An 8,235-nucleotide genomic window follows, 5' to 3' on the forward strand; every position below is an offset into this window, starting at 1 on the left:
CAGTCAAGCACTACTCACAAAAACTTTTTTTAAATTTACTTTTTTGTTTTTTTTTTTTTTTTGTTTTCTCCCCTGTCGCTTGTCTTTGCCCAACAGCAACTCCACACCACTTTTCCCTATTCCCTATTATTATGTCCAACTAATGTCCAACACTTCAACTACCGGTCAACAAAGGCACAAAGCCACAAAGCATCTGACTCTATCTCTTTTCTATTTCTTTTATCTATATAATGCAAGGCAGCAAGAGCCACAGCCCATAAACACAGTCACAAAGCCAAAAACCCAAAACAAAAAAAAAAAAAAAACACACAGTTCAGTTCAGCGGCTTCAGCCGCAGCACAACACAAGCACCAAATCAGTTATCAGTATAAACACAAGCACCAAATCAGCACAACACAAGCACCAAATCAGCACAACACAAGCACTCAAACACCACAAGCAGTAGCACAGCTGCACAGTTTCTTAATTTCTTTGATTCTCAGAATCTCAGATCACAGATTCACAACACAAGGTTTTGAAATTTGAAGGAAAAGATAAGAGTTAAAGCTCAAATACCTGTGATTCTGTGAAGCTGGGCTGGGCAGATCGGGAAACGGCAACCGGCGGCAGCAGCAGCAAGTTGATCTCGTCTCGCGTGGCGGCGTGGCCCGCGTGGGTCTCGCTCTCGCCGGCGTGGGTCTCGCTCGAAGCAGCTGGGTTCGCTCTCGCCGGCGTGGGTCTCGACTCTCGACTCTCGCTCGAAGGCCGAAGCAGCTGGGTTCGCTCTCGAGTCTCGTCGGCGTGGGTCTCGCTGGAAGCAGCTGGGTTCGCTCTCGTCGGCGTGGGTCTCGCCGGCGTGGGTCTCGCTCTCGCCGCGTGACTCAGCGTCTCTCTCGCTCTCGTCTCGCTCGTCTCTCTCGCTCTCGTCTCGCTCCGTCACGGTCTCACTTTCCTTTCTTTTTTTTTTTTTTCTTTTTTTTCCTTTGGTTTTTGCATTCTCCGTTTGGTTTTGGACTGCTGAGGTTGAGATTTTTCTCTAATTTTTTTTTTTTTTTTTTATTTTGTTGTGGATTGGGTTATGGCCTTATGGGCTCTGCTCTGCTCTGAGCTGGCCGGATTATGGGCTAGGGGGCCGGATTATGGGCTAGGGGAACTGGGGAAGGGGGTTCATGCCGGATGATGGGCTAGGGGAAGGGGGGCCGGAGCAAAAATTTCAGGGGGGCCCAAGCCCCTATTTTTTTATTTTGAAAAAATTTTACTTGCTAAAAAATTTTTTTTTTGGGCCCAGGGGGGGCTCGGGCCCCCTTTGCCTTGTACCTGGGTCCGTCCCTGCTGTGAAATATGAACTTAAAAACAAAATTAAGAAATGAGGGGAAAGAGATATAGGTGAAGATTACAGGTGAATTACCCTAGAATCCTTGACAATAGGAGCTCTCAGCCCTGTAATGATCGGTGTGAATCACGAACTCCTTAGGCCATAGGTAGTGCTGCCACTTCTCTAAAGCCCGAACCAATGCATACAACTCATTGTCATAAGTTGGGTAGTTTAAGGCTGCCCCGCTGAGTTTCTCACTGAAGTAAGCAATTGGTCATCCTTCTTGCATAAGAACGACTTCTATACCAATACCTGAAGCATCACATTCAATTTCAAACATTTTAGAAAAGTTGGGCAAAGACAACAAAGGTGCGTTAGTCAGCTTCTCTTTGATTAATTGAAATGCCTTCTCTTGTTCTTCTCCCCACCGAAATCCAACGTTCTTCTTGATCACTTCGGTAAGCGGTGCGGCTAAGTTACTGAAGTCCTTCACGAACCGCCGGTAGAAACTAGCAAGTCCATGAAAACTATGAACATTACCTACACTTGTGAGTCTCGACCAATCTTGGATTGCACATACCTTCTCTTCATCAACCTGTACACCTTGTGCACTAACAACAAATCCCAAAAATACAAGCTTATCGGTGAAAAAAGTGCACTTCTTTAAATTAGCAAACAACCTTTCTTTCCTTAGCACATCTAAAACGGATTTCAAATGTACTACATGATCGTCTATGTTTTTGCTATAAATGAGTATATCATCAAAATAGAAAATAACAAATCTGCCTATAAATGCACGCAAAACATGGTTCATAAGTCTCATAAAGGTGCTCGAAGCATTAGTCAAACCAAAAGGCATAACTAACCATTCATACAAACCATATTTTGTTTTAAAGGCGGTTTTCCATTCATCTCCTTCTTTTATCCTAATTTGATGATAACCACTTTTTAAATCAATCTTAGAAAATATGCAAGAACCATGCAGCTCATCTAACATATCATCTAAGTGTGGGCTAGGATGACGATACTTTACCGTTATGTTGTTGATGGCTCGGCAATCAACGCACATTCTCCACGTCTCATCCTTCTTAGGTACAAGTAAGACCGGAACTGCACATGGGCTCATGCTCTCCCTCACGTGCCCTTTCTCCAACAATTCATTTACCTGCCGTTAAAGCTCTTTTGTCTCCTCGGGATTGCTCCTATAAGCTGGTCGATTTGGAATGGTTGCATCGGGAACAAAATCAATTTGATGTTCAATCCCTCAGATTGAAGGTAACCCATGTGGTGTTTCCTCGGGGAAGACATCCTCGTACTCTTGCAAAAGAGAAACAATAGAACTAGGCAAAGCAAGGTCAAGTTCATTAGTGTTTAAAAGTGCCTCTTTGTACAAAAGTACAATCATCGGCTTATTTGAAAACATTGCTCGCTTGATCTCACTCACTTTTGCATAGAAATTCTTTTGTTTTCTCTCTGATTTTCTCTCAAGGGCCGAACTTTGATTTTCTTTTTCTCCCTCATTTTTCTCGGCCTCTCTCTGATTTTCACTCCTTTTCTTTTGCTCACTCTCTTTCTTTTGATCACTCTCCTTTTGTAATCTTACTTGATCCTCGTATACTTGCTGCGGTGTCAATGGTACAAGAGTGATTGATCGTTGATTAAGTACAAAAGAGTACTTGTTCGTAAAGCCATCATATTTCACTTGCCTATCGAACTGCCATGGACGCCCTAGCAATAAGTGTCTCGCTTGCATCGGTACTACATCACACAACACTTCATCTTCGTATTTACCGATTCGAAATGCAACTAACACTTGCTTGCTCACCCTGATCTCACCACTATCATTTAGCCATTGCAACTTGTACGGTCTAGGGTGCTTTACCATGGGCAATCCCAATTTCTCCACCATAATTGTGCTTGCAACATTAGTACAACTACCACCACCAATAATCACACTACATACCTTGTCTTTAACGTAACACCATGACTTGCTTGTTTAGACATTGACTTGCTATGTGGCCCCTGCCTTGACATCTAAAACATTTAATATCACAATTCCTAGAGGTAGAGGCTTCGGTTTTACCTTGAGGAACGTGGCTGGTGGTCGCGGACTTGGGCTCGGGTTTGGGCGTTTGTGACTTGTCCAGCGGCTTAGCATGACTCGATTTCCAAGAGGTAGAACTAGAGTTATGGCCTGCACGTGTCCCACTCCCTCTCTTGAGTTGTTGTTCCACTTTGATAGCCATATGCACCATATCTTCCAATTCCACATAATGCTTCATCTCTACCTTATCATGGATCTCCCGATTTAAGCCAAGCAAAAATCTAGCCATTGTAGCCTCCCAATCCTCCTCTACATTAGTGCGGATCATAGCAATCTCCATCTCCTTGTAGTAGTCCTCTACGCTTCGACTCCCTTGTCTAAGACCTTGTAGCTTTTTGTACAACTCTCGGTAGTAGTAACTTGGAACGAATCGCTTTCTCATCACTACTTTCATCTCCTCCCATGTGTCTATTGGGTGTTCTCTATTCCGCCTCCTGTTTATCACAAGTTGATCCCACCAAGTAATAGCATATTCAGAAAATTCAATTACGGCTAATTTTACCTTCTTTGTCTCGGAGTAATTGTGGCAATCAAACACGAACTCCATCTTCTTCTCCCACTCAAGATATGCCTCAAGATCAGACCTACCTTGAAAGGACGGAATCTTCATCTTAATACCACCCAAGTTGTTATCTTCGCAATTCCTAACTTCTCTAAATCTTCCTCTAGGTCTCCTATTGCTAACAATGGAATCCCGATCTTCTTCTTCATCAAAACCAGACCCATAACGCTCTTCATCCTCCTCCCTCGGTGGAACTCTTTCCCTTCTATGCAAATTACGACCGTTTTGTGGTTGCTCCTCACGTCTATTCTCCATCTGATCTATCCGTTCGTGAACCTGCACCATCTCCATCTTCATCACACGCCTTATCTCACTCATCATGGCCTCCAAAAACATTTTCGGACCATCCAATTTTGTATCATTTTCGCAATGTTCTTACCACTATCGTGAGACATGATTGCTGCAAAACAAAGGTTAGAAGAAAAAAAAAAAAAAAAAGGAACCTCACGAATCACTCCCTTACGTGTTTACACTCAAGAATGTGGATCACTCTCCACTCGTGTTTCACTCAAAATAATATGGCTTTTACCCTTTGATGTTCTCACCACTCTTGCCTTTTTCCACTCGATAATTCTCTTTCAGTTCTTTTGAAACTAAACAAATAACTCAAAATTTCTAGCAACAATTCACCAAGAACTAATCAAGGAATCTCAGATTTGAACATAAGGAATATGGAAATTTTCATATTAGAATTAGAAGGAATATGGCAGTTTTGGAATTTTGGAAGCACAGAATAGTGAATTTTTTTTTTTTTTTTCGAACTCCTTTCTGTCTTCTTCTTCGAGTCTTTTTTTTTTTTCCGGAATAACTAATAGATGTGAGACCAGACCAATAGTTTAGACATCAACAAGACAAACAAAGATTTGAATAGATAGGGTAAAGGAAATTCAGCTAAGAAGAGATAAATATGTTAAAGGATAGGCAAACCTGAACTAGAAACCTGGCTCTGATACCAAATGATGTGAACCCCGTCAAGAATAACGAGACCCAACAACGAAAGGGAACCCAAGATCGTTCTATGGACAGATTCAAATGGGAGACATCAACCCGTTGTTTATGACAAACAAGAACCTCGGTATAAGGAAAACGCCACAAACGGTGGTGGAAACTCCATTTGATAAGTCGAGATGAACGCCACGAGAATTCCCGATAAGTTCGAGTAGTTCTTCAAAGAACCAAAGAGAATAAACCTCACAAGTTTTATCAATAATGTCTGAAAAAACGTTTACAGACTTAGATGACTATTTAAGGGCTCCTCAAAACTTGACAGACAAAAAAATATATTCTAAAATAACTCCTAATTGATACCTAACCATATTAGGAATAAAGTTTGACCTAAAAAATATTAAATGCACCTAAAAACAAGGAAATAAATCACCTAAACCTAGAATAACGTTTTTTTACATAGACCCAAAATATTTCATGCCAATTCTTAGCCTTAACCGGATCCTTCTAGAACTTGAATCAAGGTGATGATTTTTTTGTTGCCCACGTGGATCATGCTCAATGGGCCTCCACAAATTTGCTTGAGCCCATAACTCTTGGATGAGTCCGTTGAGTACATCCTTGAACTTCTTTGCTCGTGCTCTTGTAACCGGCCCAATTGGTACTTGAACGAGATCCTTCGAAGCGGTGCCTTGATCTCCATCAGTAAACATGGTTTAAGTTCAATGATTTTGGGATGAAGAGGAAGAGAAGCTTTTGAGTGCTATAATTGTTTGTGGAATTGCTCCCAAAGGGATGTCTGATTTGAAGAAGAGAATTCAAAAGGAGAATGTGTTAAATGTTACTAGGAGTGAGAAACACTACAAGCCATCTTTCTTGGAGTAAGATCACCCCAGTAGGAACATGGGAGAAGGACAAAAACCTATTGGACTTGATGGAAAAGAAGAGAGAAAAAGATAGGGCTTTAGCCCAAATGCAAAGGACTCAAGCTCATGTGTTCGTTCGGGGATTGTTAATGGATTCTTGGAAGTATTATTTGGAAAAGAAGTGCCCATAGAGACAACACCTGAAGAAGTTTTGGCCATCATTGGAGTAAAGGTTGTATAACACCATTCTCTCACTTTTTCCGATGAAGATTTCCCTTAAGAGGGAATCACTCATACAAGGTCTTTGCAAATCACTATTAAGTGCATGGGTGCTAAAGTCTCAATGGTGCTTATTGATAATGGGTCCGCATTGAATGTATGCTCATTTAGGATTGCTCTTTAGATTGGCCTAGACATGGAGACCATTATCCCTTCTCCTTTGACTGTCAAGAATATGACAACACTTCAAGACCGCTTGCAAGATTGGCCCATTGGATTCTATTGTGGAATTTCATGTGATGGATATCACTCCTAGCTACAACCTTCTTCTAGGAAGAGCATGGCTTCATCCCATGATGTTTTGAAATGCGTAGATACTGCATCAAGTTGGAGGATATGACAAAAGAAACATTATTATTTCAAACTCTTTGATGTACAATCGGTATAAACAATGTACAAACTTTTATATCAGACGTCCACATTTTTAAAATTTTCCACTTAATATATTATGACACATAACGTGTATGAAGAATGCATAATAATGTTAGAAAAAAAAAATTTAATGTTAGCATTGTTTACTTGTGAAAAATTGCAATGAATGATTGAGAAATAAAGTAAATATTTTTTGTGTATACAATTAACGAAATAAATTTTTTTGTGATACAAGGCTGCAATAAATAAAAGGAAATAATACCCTCTTATAAACCTTGAATACATATGACTTTAAGTGACTTTTTCTTTTTTTGACAAAGTTTAGTTCCAAATTAGTTTGGAATTATCTCTTCCACTCTACATGATAATTTATAAGACTATTTATGTGTAATATTTATACAGTTTACATGATTCATTTAAAAATTCATGTCCTATGACTAAAACTAACATGGATGATTTTTGTAATTCCCATATAATGGGTTTGAAGAAAGATAATTTCAATCCGGATTAGAGCTAAACTATTTTTTTTCAGTTGGTAACCCTCAAAGTTTCTCTCTTTGCTATTTGAAATTAAGCAACAAATTATCAAGTGGACACCCAATACAAAAATTGAAAAGATTCAAAGGAAAACCAAACCCAAGGAAAGAAATCCAGGGAAAAAAATTGGAAGCAAATCGAAATATTCAAATAGTAAGGAATATATAGATAAATCAATTTAGATGATGAATTTCTTCACTAAAACCAAAAGATTCAAGTGTCCCACATGGCTTAAGTACAAGCTTAATCATTTTTATATAAGCATTTGAGCACCTTCTGTTTGCAAGTCGGTTTTCATGGGTGAGTTTTGTCTATGACTTTGTATCATAATATATGTAAATTCCCTGTGGATATTCTCACCAAGGAACAATCATTGTACTAAACGACTACATGGAAAGATACCAAAACTTCAAAGCCCCCCCCCCCCCCCCCTCTCTCAGTGTCCATGGCCTCTTTAAGATCACATGCTGGGGCTACCAGTGGATGTGGCTCTTCTCTTTCCTTTAGCCTACTTCTCTCTCCCTTATCAACATAGTCTCTCTTTCTATCTTAGCTCTAAGCCTAAACCCCAACATTCGAGCTCCTCCTTGCTAAGCTACTGCTCGCCGCATCATGTCACCACATCACGGCAGTGGTCCTCTCGTTTCTTAGTGTGAATATCTCTCTCTCCTGTCTCAATGTTGTTTGGCAATGGCTTTGTATTGCAATTGTAGGTAGGTGTGTGTGTATTTAGGCGGATATGCGTCTATGGTATTCATGGGAAAATTGGTTTGTTCATCAGGTTTTGAATTTGAGGGATGCTATGTCCACAATATTTTAATAACATTTTCACAACAAATCAGGTGATTAGTTGTTATTCTTACACACACACACAGATCAATCTCTCAATTTTTCATATTCGCTAAAAGTCAATTAGATCCATTCTTCCCCTCAAATCTTTTCATTTCATTTTTTTTTTCCTCCAACCTTTTCGATTCATTCTTTTTTTCTTTTTTCTTTTTTGATTCTTTCTTTTGCCCATTCCCAACTAGAAAATTCGTATTAGATTTCAAACCCAAAACCTATTCTTTTATTGGTTCCTTTGGTACTTAGACTTGAATAATTCAATCCCAAATAATTTCCAGTATTGCGGGCAACGTTCATGTTTCCACTTTGCATACCCACTTTCTTCCTACATGTGAGCTCTCAATGGTTTTATCAAAACCTCATTCACAGTGTAAAGAAGAAGAACAAAGAGTGAACAATGGAGAGAGAGAGAGAGAGAGAGAGAGAGAGA

The sequence above is a fragment of the Quercus robur genome, chromosome 2, assembly GCF_932294415.1.
Source record: "Quercus robur chromosome 2, dhQueRobu3.1, whole genome shotgun sequence".
Classification (NCBI taxonomy): domain Eukaryota; kingdom Viridiplantae; phylum Streptophyta; class Magnoliopsida; order Fagales; family Fagaceae; genus Quercus; species Quercus robur.